The 23,938-nt window shown below is 44.1% G+C and overlaps 1 protein-coding gene across 3 annotated transcripts in view; it reads left to right on the top strand.

The window, feature by feature from the left end:
- Nucleotides 1-23,938, top strand: part of KLHL29 (kelch like family member 29) — a 327,580-nt gene that overhangs the window by 5,648 nt on the left and 297,994 nt on the right. The gene's annotated exons all lie outside the window — the stretch shown is intronic.

Below are 23,938 nucleotides of genomic sequence, written 5' to 3'. Positions count from 1 at the left end.
GGGGACAGGGTCTCTTTACTCAATCCCAAGTAACTTTCGAGGTAGAGGAGCTCGAAAACCGTCGGGAGGGAACCGCACAGACCTTGTTGTGACCCCCCCCCCCGACACACAGACACACACACACACACACACACACACACACACACACACACACTCTTGACATCTTGTGGGTGCCAGCGTGTTGTGGGGGAACGCGGAAAGGAGAGCTCACGGGGATGGCAAAGGAGCCAGGAGGTGGTGTCGGTGGGGAGGGGTTGTTGATGTGTGGGACAGGGTGGACCTGGAGATGTGTAGTGTGGGAGTGTGAACGCGCGCCCCAGTGGCCGCGTGGGGCCCGGGGTGGGGGGCCCAGGGCTCGCGTCCCGGTCTCCGTGGCCTGGAGCGGGCTGAGAGCGCGAGGGTTATCTGCGGTCGCCGCGCGGTTGCCCGCGCTGGACAGCGTCGGCCCCGGGCCCCGAGGGAGGGACGTGCTAGCCCGGGGCCGGAGCGCTGTGCTTGGAGCCGGAGTAGGTCGGAGGCGGCTCCCAGGGCAGGTCGCCTCTGCGTTGGCTGGGGAAGGCGGGGACGCGCTGCCTGCCTGCGGCCAGCCGTCTCGGAGGAGGGGGTGGCGGCCATGCGCGAGTCTCGGATGCCTGGGTCCGCCCGCTGAGAAGCCAGTTGTCGTCCCCGGGCTCTGGAACCGAGCGGCAGACGCGGTCCGTTGGCGGGCCCTCGCGCGGGCCCCCAGGGATACTGATGGGTGAGGAGCTGCCGCCGCCGCCGCTGCCATCCCTGCCGCTCTGCAAACGTTCTCCTCCCTCCCTCCCGTGCTTGCGCCGCGGCGCGCCCCGGGCGAATCGTGGACGCAGGTATTTATGTAGCATTAGGCGAGACCTCGGCGCTGGAGGGACCAGACCGTAGAGGACGCCCAGCTGCCGCTGCCCGCGAAACTTCCACTTCGGCAGCTCAGCGGCATCCCGGCCCCGCTGCTGCAGGTTCCAGCCTCTCTCCAGTCCAGCAAAGCTGGGATTCGGACCCCTCTTGCGATGACAGATCTGTCCTGGTTACGGCTTTATTTATCCTAGTTTCAGTCTCTTTAAAGCCATCTGTCTAGTCACTACAGAGTTTCTTCTTCGCCGTGTGATCTTATCACTAACTCAGCCCTGGGAGGTCAGATTTGAGGAATTGCTTCATTTTCAGATGAATGACAGCAGACTTGTCTCACCTTACTCCTGATTTATTATTATTATTATTATTATTGAAGGTATAGAGCTTTTTAATTTTTTTGTGAGGGAGGAGAATGAACAATTTTATAGATTGTTCATTCTGACACTTAGAGAAAACATGTCCAGTAAGCACTGGTGAATACTTTAAAGGCTGGTTGGCATGCATGTATTTGATTAGTCCGTAATCTAGGTGTTTATACAGGTATGGAGCTGTGTGCTACTGATGAATAGTCTCCGTCCCATACATTGTGCTGTAGTGTACTTGATTTATCACCCTGCTATAAATCAGGGAATTACTAGCACGTGTGCCTTTAAACTCTATATGAATTTAATGGCATTAAATTGGTTTATGGGCTGATGCATCTAACCAATTTTAATAACTTTTCTGCACAAACAGCTTATAAACCATATTTGCCTATGATTAAGAAAAACATTTTCTTCTCGGTCTCTCTATATCTAGTGCGGTTATGGAAATTTATAGGTCTCCAACTTTCATTTGCAAGCAGCAATCCAAACGAAATACCTAGAGTTTTACTGAAATAAAATATCCTATGGTAGCCATGGTAACAAATAGATTAAGGGTTATTGGTTTTCATCTGAATGTGATGGGGGGTGGGGATCTAGTGTTGTGTCTTTTTAATTATGTTTCTAATGAGTGGTGGTCATACTTCAAGTACTCAGAGTGGAAGACAAGCAAGACTGAGAATTCAGTTTTGTGGGAGGTTTATTGAAACAAAGACTAGTAGAGCCCAGGAGAATGACTTCTGCTATCTGCAGCTCCTCATACCTAGAACAAAATGGATAAAAACCTTTTTTTTGTTTTTCCGGTAGATGAGCATTCAGTCAGTCACTTTAAGACTGGAAAATGCATTTTGCTTATAAACTATTACCACAGGAACCTTAAAATCCAGCCTGTTTTCTAGGAATAAGCATGTTGGAAGTATGGCGGTTGGTGTGGATTCAGTGTCACCGTTGTTATCAACACCTGTCAGTTTAAGTGAGGCACATCATTAGTCTATTCAAATCTTGCCTATTTCAATATTCATGCATTTCCATGGTGATCCATTCATTTTTGTTTATTTAGTCAATCTTATAAATCTTTGGCATCAATTTTAGTTGTGCCATCTTTTTATTTCTTTTATCAATTGATTTGGCTACAAACCATTCCTAGTTTAAAGTATTTCCTTCTTTTTTCCTGCTAGTTTCTAAAAGCCTACACTATTCCCAGCTACATACAGATATAAAGGAGTTAATTTTTTTTTCATCGACTCAAATAGCACCCCTAATACTAATGTCATTTTTTTAGCATCTCATTTGATATGTATGTGTACATGGGTTATTTTTTTTTCTTTTAGCAGGCTTACTGTAAAGCTTTCTCACTTTTTGGCTGGGAGATATCAATTCAGTCCAGCAGAACTAACTAAAGTTTGTCCTTCCTTCCTCCTTTTCCCTTCCTTCCTTTTTTTTCTTTCTTTCTTCTTCTTTTTTTTTTTTTTTAATCCCAGTACTGTTGTGGCTTAGGGATTCTTTGTGTCATCGGTTGTATCTGGCTTGGAGAGACTTCGAGACTATATTATAGCCGGTCTGTCCTGGGGTCTTTTCTAGTAGTGGTCAAAGCCAGAAGGTTTCGGAACAGCAGAGGATTTTCCAAATATGATATATATTTAGTCACAGCATGTAGTATCCCTAGGATCATAGTAACATTGTAAGTCTACTGAACAGGCAGTTTTACTTAAATGCGAGTGGTGATTTTGCTCACCCGCTTTCAACTTAGCTTTCTAATGATGCAATCCCATGCTAATCACAGCCCTGTATATTTCAGAAATATCAAGGCAAGCATTAGCACGCTACTGACTTATTAGGATCAGGCAAAGTAATTGGAACACTTAAGTTCAAAGTCAGATGAAGAAATGGAATTATAACCAACTTTGTGATTCTATAATCAGTCAACTAAGTGCCTACTTGCGGGTAGGAGGAGGAAGAAACATCATGAATAAGAAATCCAGCCTTTAGTTGTGATGCATGAGGATAAACCAAGGCAGTTACTGTGTAAGAGGACTGGAGAACAAGAAATGTGTTAGTGAATGGGAGGACCGCGGAGCCCAGGAAGTTGAGGCTGCAGTGAACCGTGATCACGCCACTACACTGGGCGACAGAGCAAGACCCAGTCTCAGGAAAAAAAAAAAAAAAAGATAGAAAGGAAAAAAGAGGGGGGGGGGGATGTATTTGTAAACAGATAAATCATATTTTTTCCAGGCCTGTCTTAGCATCTTTCACTGTGCTAGACACATATCCACGCAAATGTTTGGAAGCTGGTAGAATATCTGTAGTTTCTGTAGAAGATAGTCAGTTTTTATTTCTTAAGTAATCTGGGGTCATCTCCTGATATGCTAAAAGATTAGGTAGCAGAATCCCTGGAATGTACTTTTGTCGAAAGTAGATTTTACCATAGAAAATGGTCTTAATTTTGGTTAAGAAGGAAAGATGTATCCCAATTCTTTACCTGCACCTTAGATCAAAAATGCTGAGATCAGGACCACCCTGAAAGCAAACTCCGTGGTTCTTCCACGGAGTTAAAGAAGTAAACAGGCTTACTTCTCCCACAGGAAACGCAGCCTGTGCTTTCTTCAAGGAAACCACTTGAAAACAGGAAAACTGAAACTGCCAATTAAGATGAGGCAAGTTGATCACTGGAAGTAGCAACAGAGTTCTTTGTGAAATCAATTTTATCGTTTGGGAGCATTTCCACCTTTAGGGTAGAAGGGGGAAGAGTTCTCATTTTCTGTGCAAGAGGGTATCTGCATAAAATTCAAGTAGTTCGGAGACTCTGGACTGTGCAGCAGCAGATGACGACTCACAAGCTGGAACAAGAAGGGTGAGCATGTTTGTGGCCGGGGATCCAGTGTGTGCAAAGAAGACGGCCTCCAGGACATTTATAGGCTGCCATTAGCCTCACAGGTGTCTATTGTTATAATTTATAGGTTTTTGACATTTTAAAATCCTTGATCATTTTGAGGATATATGTATGTGTATATATATTTGTAAACAGATAATCACACCTGTATATACACAAACATACAGATATATATACACAAATATATATTGTCACTTTTTTTTAACCATGGTTTAAAAACACATAAAATTTACCATCTTTACGGTTTTTTTTTTTTGAGATGGAGTTTCACCCTGTCACTCAGGCTGGAGTGCAATGACACAATCTCGGCTCACTGCAACCCCTGCCTCCCGGGTTCATGCAATTCTCCTGCCTCAGCCTCCAGAGTAGCTGGGATTACAGGCACCTGCCACCACGCCCAGCAAATTTTTTGTGTTTTTAGTAGAGACGGGGTTTCATCATGTTGGCTAGGCTGGTCTAGAACTCCTGACCTCAGGTGATCTACCCACCTCGGCTTCCCAAAGTGCTGTGATTACAGGCGTGAGACACCTTTACCATTTTTAACTGTGCATTCGTAGCATTCACATTGTTGTGCAAGCAAGCTCCAGAACCCTTCATCTTGCAGAACTCAAAGTCTATACCCATTAAACATCATGTCCCCATTCCCACCTCCCTCAGCCCCTGACAGCTGCCATTCTACTTCCTGTTTATACATTTAACTACCTTAGATCCCTCACGTGAGTGGAATCATGCCACGTTCGTCCTTTTGTGATGGGCTTGTTAAATTTAGCATAATGTCTTACAGGTTTATCACATCTCGTGGCACGGGACAGGATTTCCTTCCTTTTTAGGGTTGAATAGTATTGCATTGCATGTATGGACTACATTTTGTTTGTCCATTCATCTGTTGATGGAGATTTGGATTGCTTCCGTGTTGTAGCTACTGGGAATAATGCTGCTGTGAACAGGAGTATAAGACATCCCGCTTTCAGTACTTCTGGGTCTGTACCCAGAAGTGGAATTGCTGTTGTTTTGATTTTTTCTTCGTTTTGACATGGAGTTTTGCTTTTGTTGCCCAGGCTGGAGTGCAATGGTGCGATCTTGGCTCACTACCACCTTCGCCTCCCGGGTTCAAGGGTTCAAGCAATTCTTCTGCCTCAGCCTACCGAGGAGCTGGGATGACAGGCATGTGCTACTATGCGCGGCTAATTTTGTATTTTTAGTAGAGACGGGGTTTCTCCATGTTGGTCAGGCTGGTCTTGAACTCCCAACCTCAGGTGATCCGCCTGTCTCTGCCTCCCAAAGTTCACTCTGGGATTATAGGCGTGAGCTGCCACGCCCAGCCCTATTTTGACTTTTAACACTAACAAATTACATAAGTTTTCTATTGAAGAGACTTGGTGAGAATGCAGTCACACAGAATACTGTCCAATAAAGAATGCAGTAGATGTTACTGACATTTGTTCTTCCTTTTCTGTGTGTGCATTTCCTCCTGAGTCTCTCAGATCTCATGCTTCGCTTGGGGGCTTGTCCTAGTTGCAGTGATACTGCAGAGGGATTAGAAACACGGCTTCCTGTCCATGTTGAAGTCCCATCTCCAGTGCCTCCTAGCTGTGTGACCTTGAACAGATCCTTAATCTCACCCAGCCTCAGTTTTCTTTTTTTTTTTTTTTTTTTTTTTTTTTTGAGACGGAGTCTCATGCTGTTGCCCAGGCTGGAGTGCAGTGGCGCGATCTCGGCTCACTGCAAGCTCCGCCTCCCGGGTTCCCGCCATTCTCCTGCCTTAGCCTCCTGAGTAGCTGGGACTACAGGCGCCCGCCACCGCGCCCGGCTAATTTTTTGTATTTTTAGTAGAGACGGGGTTTCACTGTGGTTTCGATCTCCTGACCTTGTGATCCGCCCGCCTCGGCCTCCCAAAGTGCTGGGATTACAGGCTTGAGCCACCGCGCCTGGCCAGTTTTCTTTTAAGAAATTGGAAGGAGCAGTAGTGGCTATCTAGGGTGGTTGTGAGGGTGAAAACAGATAACCTCCATAAACCCACATTACAGTGGCCTGGGGAAGTGCTCTACAAAGAGGGCTTAGGAAAATTAGCTGTGGAAGAAGAGAGAGCAGCAACCCCTAGAGATCTCAGAAACTGTAGATGTCAATCCTGTTCAATTTCAATCATAAATGTTTTAATCGTACGCCAGGGCTTGTATATATATTGTGTTCTGTAAGTCTCACTATCAGTACTTATTCTGAAAAGCATAAGACATTTGCATCACAATTCCAATAGTTAAAAATACCCTTGAGTTGATTTGATGTGTGAACTTTTAATTCCATCTTTAGTGTCATAATTTTAGAGTTGATGTGAATTTTTGAGGTCAGCTAATCTACCTATTATTCAATCACCAAACCTTTATTAAGCCCCAATAATATAATAATAATAGCTTCCAGTTATGGCTGCTCACTGTATCCGAGTACTTTACATATATTATCTCTAATCCTCATATCAATGCTGCGAGGTAGGGATTATCCACATTTTACGAATGAAGATGAGGCTCAGAGGTAATCAACTGGCCGAAGGCCACAAACCTAGCCACGTTGTTCAGCTGGGTTTGAACACAGATCCCTCAGCTACCAGTCTGTCTGTGTTTTCCTTTCCGCACACACATCCCTATTCGTGTGCACACAGGCGCCTGTGTCTTTGTTTTTTCCCATGCATCTGCACCACTTCACACTGCCTATACCAGGTACTATGTTGACTTCACTAATTAACATTTTATGTAAAATCAATCTAATAGAAGGAATGTGAGCTAAAATAACAGTATTAATCAAGTCTGAGCAACATTCATGATACCTTTTGGATTTGCACACCTGCTTCCATTTACTGTGGTTTCTGGAAGGCTAATGAGAAAAACTTGTAGGTGTTTGAATGGCATCTGTTTCCTTCTTGAGCCAGCATAGTAAATAAACAGCAAATCAAAGAATAAAAACAATGTAGAAAGGGTTAAGGATTCATCCAGAACTACTAACCATTGACCTGGGCTTGTTCATTTTTGCATACCAATGCATAGCCAGGCGCCTGGCACAAAACTCTTCCCCGTAAAAATGTTTGCCCAGAGAAGGTGTCAGATAACAGACATCAAAGCCGACTTTTTGGATGTTCTTTTCACTCCGTGGCTGTGTAGTCACATGTTCATGGCTTGTCATTGTGTGGAATTTTTGATGCTATATTTGGGCATATATCTATTAAATATGCTTATTGATGAATTCTAATCTGGATGGAATCTTCTAGGATTTATGACTTGAGACTTTGAAGACTAATTCTTTCTTGGAACTTCATCATTGCAGTGACAACCTGGGTCTCTCTGGTGCTTCTGAGCATCCATGCAGTCTGTCCTCTCTCAGGGACTTTCTTTGTGGGGTGTTGTCCCCGCTCAGATTTCAAAATTTGTAGTAGTTCATAAAAGCCTCGTTTTAAGGAAAAAATGAAACACCTGGAAATCACAGAGGCAGTTTGGGAAGGGCGATAACACTGTATTTTCCAACTTCTTCTGTTCTATTTTTATTCTTTATATTAGTTTTTTCTCGAGATGGGTGTGAACAGAGCTTGGAGCACACACCACAAAAATGTGTTTGCTCTGTTTTAACTCTTTCAACCCATGTTCAGTCAAGGAGGGACTTCTTCATTTTGAGATTCTCCTTGAGAAAGGCGTGGCTGCAGTGCCTGGGATCTGGACCACACAGGAGGTGAGGGGTGGCGGGAGGCTGGCCCTGCCTGACTGCTGGCCCGGCACTGGCACGGTCACTCCTGTGTAGCTCTGCTGCTGCCCCTCCCTCCCTGCTGGGCTTGTAACGTCAAGCACGAAGCTTCCTCTTCTTGAGGCTTCCCCGCAAAGCTCCTAGAAGCAAGTTGGAGGTGTGGGCGGTGAAGGAAGAACAGACAAGAGGACCCTATATCTCGGTTTTGTGCAAAGCAACCGCCAAAGGCTTAGACCAAATTAAAGACCCAACAGCTGCCAGAACATCCCTTTTTCCTTTTGGTCATTTAGTAACACGGAGAAGTGGTGAGGAATGGTGAAATTCGATTAAAAACAAAAAACAAAAACAATCTTCCCCTTCTCCTTTACCTTCACTTTTCACATCTTCCAACTTTAAGCATCTGCTTCTGGATCAAACCTGCAGCTGAGCTTAGCCTCCCAAGGAACTTTAAGGATATATATTCAGCTCCTGGAGCTTCTAAATGAGGATAGATTCAATAACTGTTTGTTGAGAAGGCACAGTGGGAAGAGTACTGCCTTTCCTGTGGCATCTCATGTTTGCTCCCCTTGTCGCATGGGTGACTTCACAGTGGTGGTCTTCCTATTCTGCAGCTGATGTAGAGAGACCCAAGCGTTTGCCCAAGGTCAGATCAACAAACATGGGTGCCAGGCCTATGATGGGTGCTGGGTGGGTTACAGGGAGGAAGGAGCCTGTCCTCCAGACACCTGCCTACCTATGGAGAAGGAAGAGAGCCAATATTCCCTTTTCTAGGGAATATAAATTGCCTATTTGAAAAAAGAAATAATCACATGTTTAGCCACATTGCTCACTGATTATCACAGTTGACATAATAAGTTGAGGTCCAGCTAATTTTCTTTTCAAGTGTGAAATAAATTTAAAGAGACTCACCAGTATGATTTCAAGTACCTTCAGACTTAAATGTGCTGGCCTCATCTTTGCAAATGGAACAAAAATTCAATTCTGAATTTGCCTGCAAGGCTTAGGTTTATCTGACTCCTTTCTTTGTGGTCAGAAGGCTTCCTGGGGTGTGCTGATTTGGATCTATGATGATTGAATACTTGAGGATTAAATGAGTTCCTGTTTGCAAAGTGCTTAGAACTGTGCCAGCATATGCCAAATTGGTAACATCAGTGGTTATTTCTGGACTCATCTTGGGGATCATGGTCCTTGAAGGCAAGGACTTTGTCTTTTAGCCTTGGTCCTGGCACAGACTGGGTATTCATTGTTCAGATACTGTGAGCTCAATGAAGTGTGCTGAGGTGATAGAGGAAGGAGACAGAGCACCCCATCTAACCAGGAAGTCCATGGAAATGAGTGGTCCAGTCCAGGAATTTCCTGAGAAATTCTGTGAGACAGTCCAGAGCAGAGAGAATCAGGTCGTGAATGCTGCTGTGGCCATGACCCATAGGTCCACTGGGTTCTGCCTAACCACCTACATTGGCCGCTGCTGCTATTGACTTGTCTCTCCATCACGGTAGAGAGGGGTAGAAAATGGTGCTACTCCAGGTAGGGTCACAGATAGGTGTCTGTTTCTACACTGTTACCAGTATGTGCTGAGATAAATTAGGAATAAGCATTTAGAAACTACGATTGCAAGCCGAGCAAGGTGGCTCAAACCTGTAATCCCAGCACTTCGGGAGGCCAAGGTGTGCGGATCATGAGGGCAACAGTTTGAGACCAGCCTCATCAACATGGTGAAACCCCATCTCTACTAAAACTACAAAAATTAGCCAGACATGGCGGCATGTGCCTGTAATTCCAGCTCAGGAGGCTGAGACAGGAGAATCGCTTGAACCGGAGAGGCAGAGGTTGCAGTGAGCTGAGATGGTGCCACTGCACTGCAGCCTGGGCAACGAGCGAGACTCCGTCTCAAAAAAGAAAAAAAAAAAAAAGAAACTCTGATTGCATTCAACACTGCCTTGGCAGCATGATGCCAAGGCTCCCCTCATTAACTAGGTACAGACCAGTTTGGGTGGTCTCGGACTCACAGGGTGAGTTACCAGGAGAGCCATCTATGGTGTGAGTGTGGGCTAATCATGCAAGGTAGGGCCACATTTTGGTTCTTGACAGATTGGTGATGTAAACAAAAACCCAAAACCTGATCCTTCACCTCAGATAAGCATAAGAAACCTAGCTGCAGTTGTCTTGCCAAAGCAAGATGTGTCTCATGATTTTATAACACTTGGGTCTAGAATCCCTCATCAGTGAGGCCAACGTTGCCACCTTTAGGTTAACAAGTGGGCTGAATTCTGTCCAACTTAGTGTTGCTCACATTAGCAGGGGCAGCAGCCTGGTCTGTCTTGCCCGGAACTTGACTGGCATTGTTGGTGACCATAAGGAGGGCTGCGTCCCCTGAGTTTAGGTGCCTCCTCTGTCGGTCTCCTGGATGCTGAGTGAGAGCCTCAGGATCTTGGCTCGGGACCCTTGTACCCACCCACATACATCCTGAGGCCAATTTGTTGCAATGCTGCCTGTTTTGACCTCTTGAGACTTGGGTAGGCTATTTTGCCATTGAATTAGCTTATTTGTTTTGGGTCAGTTATTTTGCAATTGACTTAGCTTATTTAGCCAATATGAAGACATGTAAGATGAGCTTGCCCTGGCTTTTCAAACCAAAATTAAGGGCCATGGAATTTGGGAAATGTACATACCTCATTTGGAAGCTGGGCTGGTCGGACCAGGAGGCTGCGTGCAGTGCGCTTGTCCGGCTGATCCCTCTAGAGGAGAGCCTGCTGTAATCTCTTCGGTTCATGCTGTTCCAGCCAGCTTTAATCACCAAAACCAGTTTTAATCACCAAAACTTGAATAATATTCAAACTGCGAAAGGAACATATTTCTTGCTGAAACCTTTGCTAACAGGAAGCACCTAAGCTTCTCCGTCTACCCATCTATGGCAACATGTTGTAAAAAAAGAAGCACCTGAATGGCTTCATATGATGTGGGGAAACTGCCTTTTTCTACGATGATTCTCAGTTTTAAAATTTCCTCTCTTCCCCCAAAAAGAGAAAAATGATTTTCATGGAAAGCATGTTTCAGGGAAGTCGCTTTTTTCCTCTGTATAAGGTCACCACCTCACTTGTGACCTTGAGGGAGGCTTCCTCCCTGGCCCCAAGTGTCTGACAAGGTCTGCTCTAGTGGCCGCTGGGTAGAGGTCTGGCAGTGCGGGGGATTTGTGCTGTGAGACCTGGAAGGTACCTGTGACTGAGACAGAAGGAAGGTCACAGGCAGCCATGGAGAGCCTCATCAGGAGAGCAGCTCCTGCTGCTGCCTTGCTGGGATAAAGGCACACAAACGGCCCTCCCGTGGCAAGGGCTCCAGCCCCCATTCTAGATGAGGGCTGTAGCGATGGCCCCTGGCCCTTGCCCCTCCCCACGCGCTCTCCCTCACATCACTGAGTGAGCAGGGCTTTCCAGAGCCATGGCCTTGCTCAAGTTTTAAAATTTAAAGCTTGATTCTACAGACACCACAATAAGCCATATTTTTTCACAAGGACCCCTGGGGGAGGCAGCAGGGGTGGGGTGGTCACTCACTGACTGTGAAGTCACAATTTGACAGCTGTAACTGTCTGCTGTTTTTATTCCTGGTACACGTCCCAGAATGCCTGGTCTCCAGAAACATTTTTCGATAGCTCAAATAGACACCTGAGCCAAGTCTCCTTGGTCCCAGGAAAATGGGAGGCAGTTGCCCATCGGGCCCTTACTCCTGTGCTGGGAGTGACCAGTGGGCCGCTGGGATGGGGTCAGGTGGAGGATGTGACACTACTGCCTGGAAACTGAGCATGCGGCAGTGGGGAGGGTGGGGCTTGGCTGTCAGGCCAGCACAGCAGCAATTAAAACATACTTTCAATGCAACAAACAAATGCTTCTATTTAAAAATGGGCAAAGGACCTGAATAGACACCTCTCCAGAGAAGGTATACCAATGGCCAATAAGGACACAAAAAGATGGTCCACATCACTAATCAGTGGGGAAATGGAAGTCAAAACCACAATGAGATTACCGCTTCATGTCCATTAGCATGACTATAAACAACAACAGAAAATAGCAAGTGTTGGTGAGGTTGTGGAGAAACTGCAACCCTTATGCACTGCTCATGAAAATGCAAAATGGTGCAACCGCTATGGAAAACATTATGGCCATTCTTCAAAGAATTAAACATAGAATTATCATCTGATCTAGCAATTCTGCTTCTGAGCCTATACCCAAAAAAAGTGAAAGCTGGGACCCGAACAGATGTTCATACACCAGTGTTGCTCATAGCAACCACATTCACAATAGCCAAAAGGTAGAAGTAACCCAAGTGTCCATCAATGATGAATGAATAAACAAAATACACTAGATGCATACAATGGAAGATGATTTAGCCTTAAAAAGGAAGGAAGTTTTGATACACGCTATAGCGTGGATGAACCTTGAAGACATTATGCTAAGTGAAATAAGCCAGTCACGAAAGGACCAATACTGGAGGATTCCACTTACATGAGGTACTTAGAGTAGTTTGGATTGGATTCACAGACAGAAGTAGAATGGTAGTTGCCAGGGGATGTGGGGAGAGAGCTATCATTTAATGGGCAAAGGGTTTCAGTTTAAGAAAATGAAATGCTCTGGAGATAGATGGTAGAGAAGGTTGAAAAACAATGTGCATGCAGGCTTTGCAGATGCTGCTGCCACTGCTGGATCCCCGTACTGTCAGCCATGGTCAACCCTGCCATGTTCTTTGACATTGCTGTTGACGGTGAGCCCTTGGGCCACGTCTCCTTTGAGCTATTTGCAGACAAGATTCCAAAGACAGCAGAAAACTTTCATGCTCTGAGCACTGGAGAGGAAGGATTTGGTTATAAGGGTTTCTGCTTTCACAGAATTATTCCAGGGTTTTATGTGTCAGGGTGGTGACTTCACACGCCATATTGGCACTGGTGGCAAGTCTGTCTACAGGGAGAAATTTGATGAGGAGAACTTCATCCTAAAGCATACAGGCCCTGGCATCTTACCATGGCAAATGCTGGACCCAACATGAACGCTTCCCAGTTTTTCATCTGCACTGCCAAGACTGAGTGGTTGGATGGCAAGCATGTGGTCTTTGGCAAGGTGAAAGAGGGCATGAAGATTGTTGAGGTCATGGAGGGTCCAGGAATGGCAAGACCAGCAAGAAGATCACCACTGCTGACAGTGGACAACTCCAGTAAATTTGACTTGTGTTTTATCTTCATCACCCGACCATTCCTTTGTAGCTCAGGAGAGCACCTCTGCTCCCCATTTGCTTGCAGTATCCTAGAATCTTTGTGCTGTTGCTGTAGTTCCCTTTGCGTTCCATGTTTTCCTTGTTCCTTCCATGCCTAACTGGATTACAGAGTTAAATTTATGATTATGAAATAAAAACTAAATAGCAAAATAGTGTGCATGCACTTAATGCCACTGAACTGTACGTTTAAACACGGTTAAAATGGTAAATGTTATGGCATGTATGTTTCATCACAATAAAAAAATAGATTTCCAAACATATTCCAAAGTGATTCTCCTAGTAAAGTCTTTTTAAAATTCACTTAGGAAAAAAATGTGTTTAACAATTTAGCAACTCTTCTAGGGCACTTGCCGTGTTACCCGCTCTGTGCTGAGCATTGCATTGCATTTATTTATTATTCTTTTATTTGAAGTATACTCGTTGAGAAGCAACACAATGAAATCTACAGCCTCAAGTGTTCAGTTCACTGAGTTTCAATAATTGTGAGCCTGTGTAACTGTGTAACTGCATGATGAACCTGTGTAACTTTCATCACCCCAGAAAGTTCCCTCCTGCCTCCTTCTGGTCAACCCCCATCTGCTTCCCAACCACTTTCCGATGTCAGTCACCATGGGTTTCTGCCTGTTCTCGACGTTCTTGTAGACAGAAGCACACAGTTTGCACTCTTGTGTGCCTTGCTGGTCTTGTTCAGCCTGCCGTCTGCGGTTGACCTGTGCTGATGTATGTCCCTGGAGTTAACTCTACTGCTAGCTAGTACTCCATCCCATGCACAGTTTGTGCATCCTTTCTCCTGTGGGTGGGCACTGGGATGGCACTGTGGTTTGGAGACCGCCGGCAGTGAGTGAAGATGTCAGCTGACCACTGGGGAGTGTCCAGGCAGAGTGGGCTTGCCACACTTCAAGTTTTCGGTGCTGGGGGTTTTGCTCTTTGACTGGCAGCCCACCCGGAGGTGAACAGTCTCCAGGTAATGGTGCTTTGTTGGTTTACACTACAAGTATGACATCTAGCAGACCAGACACTTGTGTGCCACTGAGCAGATTTCTCCCCAAAGGCCGTCATGTGGCTAAATCGCTGTTGGGAGACTGCTTGGTGACTCAGCACTAGGGACAGGAAGTGGGCGGATGGCCTTAACAGGTTGACATCCGTGAGCTGTGATAGCTGCCACACCCATCCCCAGCTCAGATGGCCACCTGCAGATGTGATCAGATACCCAAGGGGGCTAGGGTGGAGGTGGAGGTGGAGGAGTAGAGTGCCCCCTCCCCCACACCGAGTTTGGGTGGCCTGTCCCCAGCTTGGCCTTTTCCATTCTGGATCGAAGCCTTGAGGCTGGTTGAGATGCTCCTTAGCCATGTTAAAGCCATTAGCCTGGGATTGAAGCACCACAGCTTTTCTGTCTTTCCAGTGGCTTTGCTCTCTCTGCTGTGACCCGTTCTTGGGTGAGTTTGTAGCCTCTGAGTCCAACACTGAGGTCAGTGTCCCCCCATTTCCCCAATGCTGGGCAGTATCGCATCTCAGGACGTGGTGAGACCTAACGCAGAGCCATGCAGCTGGGCGTGTGGCTCGCACCTGTAATCCCAGCACTTTGGGAGGCCACCGTGGGAGGGTTGCTTAAAACCAGGAGTTAATGAAGATCAGCGTGGGAAATATAATAGTGAGACCCCATCTCTACAAAAAAAAAAAAAAAAGCCAGATGTGGTGGTGCACACCTGTAGTCCCAGCTGCTTGGGAGGCAGAGGCAGAAGGATTAACCTCCTGGTTAAGGGTGCAATGAGCCAAGATTGTACCCCTGTACTCCAGCCTGAGTGCTAGAGCAAGATCCTGTCTCTAAGTGGTGTAGGAAGGGGAAAGCTACACCTTTATTGCAAATAGATCTGGGCTCAAAACACTAGCTGGCCACCTGGACATGGTGTAGTCATAGGCAAGTTAATCTCTTAGAGCATAGCTACCTCATATGATAGCATCAAGAATACCTTTGTTGTCCCATGTCTGCCTTCATAGGCCTGTTGGAGGTGGGAGGGTAATTCCTGCCTTCCAGGAACCTGGACAGATTCATCAATGTGAAAGCCAGTTTCAGCTGAGGTCAGTTTCCTCTGCTTTCACATTCCTCGTCTCATGACATAGACAATACAAGTTGAGAGTGTGTGGGTGACAACTTCAACTGTTGCTCTACAGTAGAGAGCTGTGGAGACAGGACAAGCTAATCAGGGTGGGCTGTGGTCACTGGGGAACCTCATGGAGCAGAGAAAATTTGGAGGCCCTCCAAGAGAAAAAGTATTTACGCCGGTTTCCCTCCTTCCATTCAGAAACCTTACTCTATACACCCCTGGTCCCCACCCTAAGTCCACCAGGTCACTGACAGCTAACAACGGACCCTTACCTGGGAGAGGTAAGCTTGCAAGGCCCAGCTTGGACATGCACCTGTGATTTCTAAAGGACTTCTTCTGAATTCACCTCTGAACGAGGTTGGCAGCACTGCTACGGTGTCTGAGCCTATTCAGGAGCCGAGGGCTGTGTGGTCATCAGAGCCTCAGTGTAGAGGCTCACATGACAGAGACATGGAGTGTGGAGCCCATCTCAGCAAGTCAGGGCCTGACGTGTTATGCCTGCTCACATGTGGGCACAAGAGACCTGGGACAGAGGAAGCGATCTGCTCCTGCCTGAGGTAGTGGGAGGGGCAGGAAGGTGCACTGCTGAGCAGAGGGACTGTCTGCTGGTCCAAGGAGCCTCTGTCTGGCCGGGCCGAGTCTACCCTCAGCTTCCATCTCTCCTCTTCATTGTCTAGACGGCTCTGCCCGGTTCAGATCCTGCCTGTCCTCTGCAGATTTGTGTAGGGAGCAGTCCCCATGCCTGTGAGGATTGCCCGATGCAGGTTCTCGAGGTAACTGCTTCAGGGCTGTGCGGGAGTCCCCGGCTGACCTGACCATGTGCTCCTGCGGAAACTGATCACCTCACTTTTTATTTATATTCTGTTGTTGATTTTCCTCTAAGGATCTAGGCCAATGCTGGGCACATTTTGCACTTTCAACAGGCAAGGGGCAGAAAAAGAGAATTGCCATACCTGAGGCTTGCCAGTCAGGGGCAGAGTCAGAACTGGAATTCCAGCAGCCCAGACATGGGAAGAGCATCGAGGACTGGTGGGAGGAGGGGGCGGGGGGGGCCGTCTGGGTGAAGGGTCACTGGGTGAAACAGCACCCAGTGCTGTTTCACACTGTCCTGGGTGGAAAATGCAAACCCTGTGGATTTTCTCCCTCTCAGTGTTGACTATTGTCCTGTGGAAATAAGGGTGATTTCCTAAAACGTGTGGCTCAGTAAAGGATCCCTTCACTGGGACGTGAAATGACTGTGCATCTGAATCTGAGCCAGAAAAGATAAACTTTGCTCCATTTTCCCACACATCGGATTAGAATCTTTCCAGGACACTAACCTAGTGTGTGCTTATCTAGATCCTTGTGCCTAGGGGCCCCTGGTGAAAGCCCAGGCCATGTGATCCGAGTCCCAGGCCCCCCGTCCCTCCCGGTCTCTCCCGTGGGTTTGTATCTCCCTGACACCCCCCGGCAGACTGCTCTGCCCAGCTATGAACTGAACAGCCTGGGTGGTCTTAGGGCAGAACCTGTTCTCACAGGTGTGTTTGGGCACTGCAGGAGGGTTGGGGAAAAGTGGTGTAAATAACCCTCCTTGCCTTTCTGCTGATCAGAAAACCATGGGGAAAATATAAAACATTTCTATGGATATTGAGAACAAAGTTTCTAAAGTGACTTCACTGTAAGTCTGGTTATTTGAGAGAATAGTTTTTAATTAAGAAGGAAACTTGATTAATACATATGTGTCCCTGATTTCTTATATATGTGCATATATATGTACATATACATATATATCCCTGATTTTTTAAAATTTATGTATGTGTGTATATCTTATATATCATATAATCATATATATGTATGTATATATCTTATATATGTATATATACATATATTTTCACTTAGATATATATATAGTTTTCACTATACTATATAGTGTACACTATAATGTCAAGTATATGAAAACAAAGAACATAGATAAAAAGGTTGAAAATGTGCCATAATATTAACAGTGATCATCTTTCTACCTTAAAATTTTCTGTTTTTTAAAATAATAAGTGTATTTTTCATATTGGGAAAAATAAAAATTTACCTAACAAGGAAAAAGAATTGACTATCATAGAAGGGTTAATTTTGCCACGCCCGTCCCCGTCCCGTAGTGAGCAGTATGTGTTTATGTCCATGCTGACATTAAGATTGATGAAAACAGAAAAAAGACAGGCCGCCATGTAGAAGAAATTTTTAAACTACCAGTTTCTAAAATGGGAAAGGAACCAAATAGTTTTGTATAATCCCAGATAAAAATGTCCCTCATAATGAATCTCAGGCTCACCTTAAAGGAATAATTCTCAGGATTCTCTCCCATTCTGGGGCTCTGGTAAGAGTCAAGATTTGGGGCTTTCTTAAAGCAGGCTTCAAACCTTAAAAGCATACCTTATTGAAGTGCCAGCATTCTCAAATAACTGTGCCCCCAAGTGGTCACATGTACCTGTAAATTACATGCAGCAAAAAGGTGCAATTAACCAGGTCCTAGACTGCAGAGTTTGCAATTTATTAGTAATAATGATGATGAAAACAATAATACATCCAAAAAAGAAAAGAAAGGGGAAAAAGAAACCCAGAGAGAGAGAGAGAGAGAGAGAGAGAGAGAGAGAGAGAGAGTGTGTGTGTGCGCGCGCGCGCAAAAGACAGGGAAGAATTTTCTCAGTGTTTATTTTTGCCATGCTTCTCCCAGAAAGAGAGTGTGTGTGCGTGTACGTGTGTGTGCATGTGTGTTTGCATTTGAGGCGGGAGGCCTGGCCAGAAGAGGTGGGGGTAGCTGTGGGCAGAGCCCTCCCAAGAATTCTGGAGACTTTGCATCCTTCCTCAGGAGCAATCCTCGATGCCTTTGACTGCCTGCTTCTCTGCAGCGGTGGTTCCATGATAGTCTCCTTGGCAGCCTGCCAGAGGCTGTAAGTGTACAGAGAATTGTGTTTTAATAGAAGGCTTTACCTCTGATACAGATTTAAAATGAAGAAGAAACTTTCTGTTCCTCAGCCAGAATGAAATGCGTTTTGCTTCTTGTGAAATGCTGGTGATTACAAGCTCATCTTACATAATTTTATTATTTTCAATTGCTGCCCGTCAATCTCAGGTGATGGTTTCCTGGGAGCAGAAAAGAGGCAGATTCTGGGCGATGATTATTTAAAAAAAAAAAAAAAGTCACCCAGTCATTAGCAAATCATACAGAAGTTTAGAAAGGAGAATAATTATCTTTGTGATGATGCTGTTTAAGATAATCAGAACTTGCATTGCTAAGTTAGATACGCTGAAGTGAATTGAGGACTGTTTAATGGCCTCTTAGAAAATGAATTTTTGCTTTAACAAAGCATTGATGTTTGAGATTGAAAAAAAAGAAACCCTTTAAATCTCGTGAAGGAATTCTCTGGAATAACCACATTTTCAGAAATCCGTGACATGATCGAGGTGGTCCACTGTCACGCCCACAAGAGGGCATTTTCTCATCAACTACTGTAAAAACGATTTGTTTTCTAAAGGGAAGCTGAGAGGCCTGGGGGAAGGAGAGCATTCTGTAGAGCAGGGAATGGAGAGCTGCTCACAATTGAGTTGTATGTATGCTTCCACTTAATACGCCCTGCGGAGCCTGCGAGCCAACGCTTCCGGCCAGGAATCTGCCCTCTGTGTTTACCTACTCTCTTTTTATGTCTTATTCCCAGAATGACTGGGGACCAAAGGAATCCTTTGCAGGAATTTTCTCCAGACGCACTGTTCCACATGCTAGTACATTGTCGACCCCATCAATGACTTCCGCACAAAACCTGAATCTCTAATATTTTAAGATACCTTCTCTAGGTCCAAGTTCCTTCTTTTATGTATGTAACACATACTGGTTGAGTACCTACTGCGTGTCAACTTGAGCCAGACGGAGACCCTGTCCTCGTGGAACACACATCCTCCACAGGAAGACTTGGCATAAAAAAGGAGAACAAATACTGGAGTATGATTTAGATAATTGTAAATGTTATAAGGAAAAATAACTGGGATAAGGAAAGGTAGCTATTTTGATTGGATAATTAGGCATACTTCTCTCATGAGTAACAAATAATATTCTAATTTTGTTCAATCCATACCAATATTGTTTGGATTACAAGGGTAATACCTTTTATTCAACTCCCTTTTTTTCTAAAAAAGTTAGTTTTATTGTGTATTATTTTATGAACTATGAAACATGATGGAAACCAGGGAATCGAGATGTGGCCAGTTGTTAGTTTGTAAAATGACATTTAAAAATTACCATCTATTCATCACCTCGTCATTTGACAAAACAATGCATGTTTTAACACCAAAGAGTAGGAAGGATGTAATCCCAGAATAGAGGACAGTTGAATATGTTTAGTGTTTTGGAAAATTTGCTATGTTATCTGAGGTTTTCTCCTCTTCCATGGCCTATGAGAGCTTCATCAGGGATTGGTCAGGGGCCGGCATCCAGTTCCACAGGTCCTGCTGACGACATTGTGCACACTTTCCCCAACCACGAGGACCAACAATGTTGGCACCAGTTCTGCACGCTCAGCTCCCAACCACAACACACAAGACCCAAGAGCCAGAGATGGTTTGCTCCCCTTCCTAGGGGTTCTGGGATACTTGATAAGGAGCTCAGCCCAAGAGCTACAATGCTGCTGTGAGAGTTTCTGAAGCCAGGAGTCAGTGCTTTACTTTGAGCACATGGTTTTGGAGGTTAAGCAGAATGGGCTGGGCAAATCCAGGAAGGCTTCATGGGGGAAATGAACTTTGAACTTGGCCTTAAAGGATGGGTAGGTGTAAGGAAGAGGGTTATAGGATTATAGTGGGTGATATACACATTTTTTGAAAGTTAATGTGGAATAGTTTTTGGTAATAAAAGGCAACATCCATTGTGTAAAATGTTCAGGTATAACAACAAAGTAATAATCTCTAATAAACATATTGTCTAGGCTGGGCACGGTGGCTCACGCCTGTAATCCCACTACTATGGGAGGCCAAGCGAGGCGGATCATTTGAGGTCAGGAGTTCAAGACCAGCCTGACCAACATGATGAAAGCCCATCTCTACTAAAATACAAAAATTAATCGGGCATGGTGGCAGGCAGCTGTGATCTCAGCTACTCAGGAGGCTGAGACAGGAGAATCACTTGAACCCAGGAGGCGGAGGTTGCAGTGAGCCAAGATCGCACCACTGCACTCCAGCCTGGGTGACAGAGCAAGACTCCATCTCAAAAAAAAAAAAGAAAACACACATATTGTCTAGAGGTGATTGCTAATATTTTAACATATTGTCCTCCAGTCTTTTGCTTTGCATTTTTACATTAGTTGGGACCATGTTGCACATGAAATTTTTGCATCTTGCTTTTTTACTTTAGTATACAACACACATTGTCTCGTGTCATTGAAAATTATTCTTAAACATGACTTCCGGATGGCTTCATTTATTCCATCCTGCCTGCATGCCATTCCCATCAGATGTATTTTTTTTCCTAGTATAACTCTCTGGTGGATAGTCTTTTATATCATTTTGGTTCACAATTTTGGTATCAGACACATCTGCCAAGGTCCAGCTCTGAGGGTAATATTGAGCCTGTCACAATATCCACCCTGGTCTGTATCTGTGCAGGTCAAGTGAAGGTAATAGTACCAACCTCATGGGTAGGTATGAGACTACGTGAGCTCATGTTTGCGTAGAGCTCTAGAAATAGAATTACCAAGGATTGATCTCTTTAAAATTATATAACTTTTCATTTATAAAAGTAACATCCTTTATGGAAAATTTTAACAAAAGAAAACGGTGCAAATTTCATCACCTAGAGATAAAAAAACAATTAACATTTTAGAATCTATTATTTGTCACTTTGTAGCAAAATTGGGATCGTACTATATATATCATTGTCTCTTCTACTTTTTTTCCTCTTAACCTTGTATTGCTTCTCCCTTGTCATTATTCATTTGGAAACAATCTTAAAAGACCATGTTTCGTTATATTCTGTTATATTAATGTGTCTTATTTAACTCTTTCCTTTTGTTTGCCATTTAGATAATTCAGTAATTTGCTATTCTAAATAACGTTGCAATAAAATATTGGTGAACAAAGATCTGTGGACATTTTGGGTTACTTCTTTAGGATTAATTCCTGGAACTGGCTTTACCAAGTCAGAGGTAGAAACATACTGAAGATGTTGATCTATTTGGTTACATTGTTCCCAGAAAGACTGTGCTATTTTTCTCTCCCATAAGCAGCATGTGAATACTCATTTTACCCTATTCTGTTCTATCCTATTATAATTTTGTTTTAATCTTAGTCTGTTAGGGAGGTGAGTAATGGTATCTCATGGTCTCGGTTGCGTTTCCTTGATTACCAGTGGGTTGGAGAATTTGTTTTTGTTTATTGACATACCTGTCCTCTGTTTGTCCTTCTATTTATATTCATCTTTTTTCTTATCGATTTTTAAGAGCTCTTTATGCATAAGAGGATATTAACCTTTTGGTATAATGTTGGAAATATTTTTTTCAGTTTGTCATTTGCTTTCTAAATTCATTTATGGTTTCTCGGTTGTGTAGATGCCTTTACTTTTGCTTATACGAATCATCAACGTTTTCCACTTCCGTGTTTCCTCTTGTTTCTAGGCTTAGAAAGCACTTCCCCATCCTGGCTGTAGATATCTGTGCAGTTGCATTTTCTTCTAATTGTTTTGTGATTCATTTTGCAAATTCAATTTTTTATCAGGTTTTCTCATTTTGTTATAAGATATGATCGGAATTTAACTTTTTCTTAATAGTTATTTAATTCTTCCAGTTGTGTTTAGTGAATGATTTTTCTGTCCTCCCTGATGCTACCTCTCATACATGAAATTCTTGTTTTTTGTTTTTTTTGTTTTTTTTTGTTTTTTTGAGATGGAGTTTCTCATCGCCTAGGCTGGAGTGCAATGGTGTGATCTCGACTCACCGCAACCTCCACCTCCAGGATTCAAGCAGTTATCCTGCGTCGGCCTCCTGATACATTAAATTCTTGTATAGACTAGAGGGTGTTTCCAGGCTGTTTATTCTGTTTCATTCAGACTTAGTTCTATACCACACTGTTTCAATTACAGAAGTTTTCATTTTGTGTTTTAAAATCTGGTAGTACAAAGCATCTTCATTATTATTATTTCCCAAAGTATTTTTGGCTACTATCTCTGACATATCTCGTATAGCCCAGAGGAACTTTAGAAGCATTTCATGCTAAAAAAAAATACCTTGTTGAGTTTTTTTTACATAATATTCATGTGAATTCGATGAGATCTGTAAATTGATTTATAAAGAATTGACATTTGGACTACAACGTTGAGTCTTCTCATTCAGGAATGTGCTATTCCATTTACTCTTGCTCTCTCTGTGTTTATTTGAGTTTACTTCCATATCTCTCTGTAAACATTTGTGGCTTTCTTCATATGAGCTCTGTGCTGCTCTTAGAAACTTCATTCTTAGATGTTACATATACATAGAGTGAGATCGTTCTGTCCCATTTTCATTCTTAGATGTTACATATACATAGAGTGAGATCGTTCTGTCCCATCGTATTTGCTAATGAGTTATTACTGGCAAATAGAAAAGCTGTTAATGTTTGTACATTGATTTTGTATCTTGCTGGGTTACTGAACTTTCTGATGAATGGAACTCTTTTTAAGGCCTTCAAACATGTTGAATATTGTACTAAAAGATTGTCTGTATACCCAGGGGTGTCTGGGAGACCTTGTATTATCATTTTTAAGAAGTTTTTCTAATTTGAAGGAAAACGGCCCCTCGTTGTGTCTGCATAGTGAAGTTTCTTTGTGACTCTAATCCTGAATCCTGGTAGCATAATGTATTTGGGGCATAGAGTGTTCGTGTGCAGTAATCCTTCCTTGTAGGCCTCCTCTGAAGCAACAGACAACCATGACGGCTCCGATGAGCAATTTTCAGATGGGAGTTTGGGGTTCACAGCTCTGCCTTGTGGGGAGTGTGTGAGGACTAATCATAAAGAATAATTTGGGAGCTAGTTCTGGACACAGGTTCCCAGACTGATTGGGTAGAGCTTGTTGTTGTTGAGCTTGGGTTTAATTTTACCCAGATGTATACTCACAGCCAGACAAACTTGAGTACGAAGAACCAATCAGATATCACTTTCCCCATTGGTGATCCCTGAAGGACTTTCCATTCGCAGCACAAAGATAACCCCTTAAAGTGAGCAAAGAAGAAGAGAAAGGCTGACCAGAAATATGACCATAATATCTAGGCACTTCACTCTCAGCAGCTATACTGAGCGCACATTATATTGTCATCTTCTCCAAATTAAGGCCTTCTATCAGTTATAGGAAAGGCAAGGATTTCTCCTACCCTGATTCTTCCTAGCATATGGCTGGAAGTGGGGGCGGAATCTCCCCACATCCCCACACAGACGGCTTGTGAATGTTCCGATGGAGTGCGTTTCCTCTGTTGGACGAACAACTCATCTTTTACTCTTTGCTTTTTATGCCAGTTTGGGAAGGTTGTTTTTCTCCCACTTGAAAATCTTCCTCGGAAGGAATATGTTGCCATCAGCAATTTCTCTGTGTTGTAACTATCTCCTATGAAGCCAGACTGTAAGGCAGTGCGTCTTCCCTCAATAGAACCCAAGCCCATTCTTCATGGTTCAGCAAATTTCTGAGTGCCTTCTGCGTGCCAGGCACTGGGCTTGGTGTTGGAACTCGACCAGGAGAAAACCATGCC

This window comes from Macaca mulatta, chromosome 13 (assembly GCF_049350105.2).
Source record: "Macaca mulatta isolate MMU2019108-1 chromosome 13, T2T-MMU8v2.0, whole genome shotgun sequence".
NCBI lineage: Eukaryota > Metazoa > Chordata > Mammalia > Primates > Cercopithecidae > Macaca > Macaca mulatta.
This window is presented reverse-complemented; position numbering and strand designations above follow the sequence as displayed.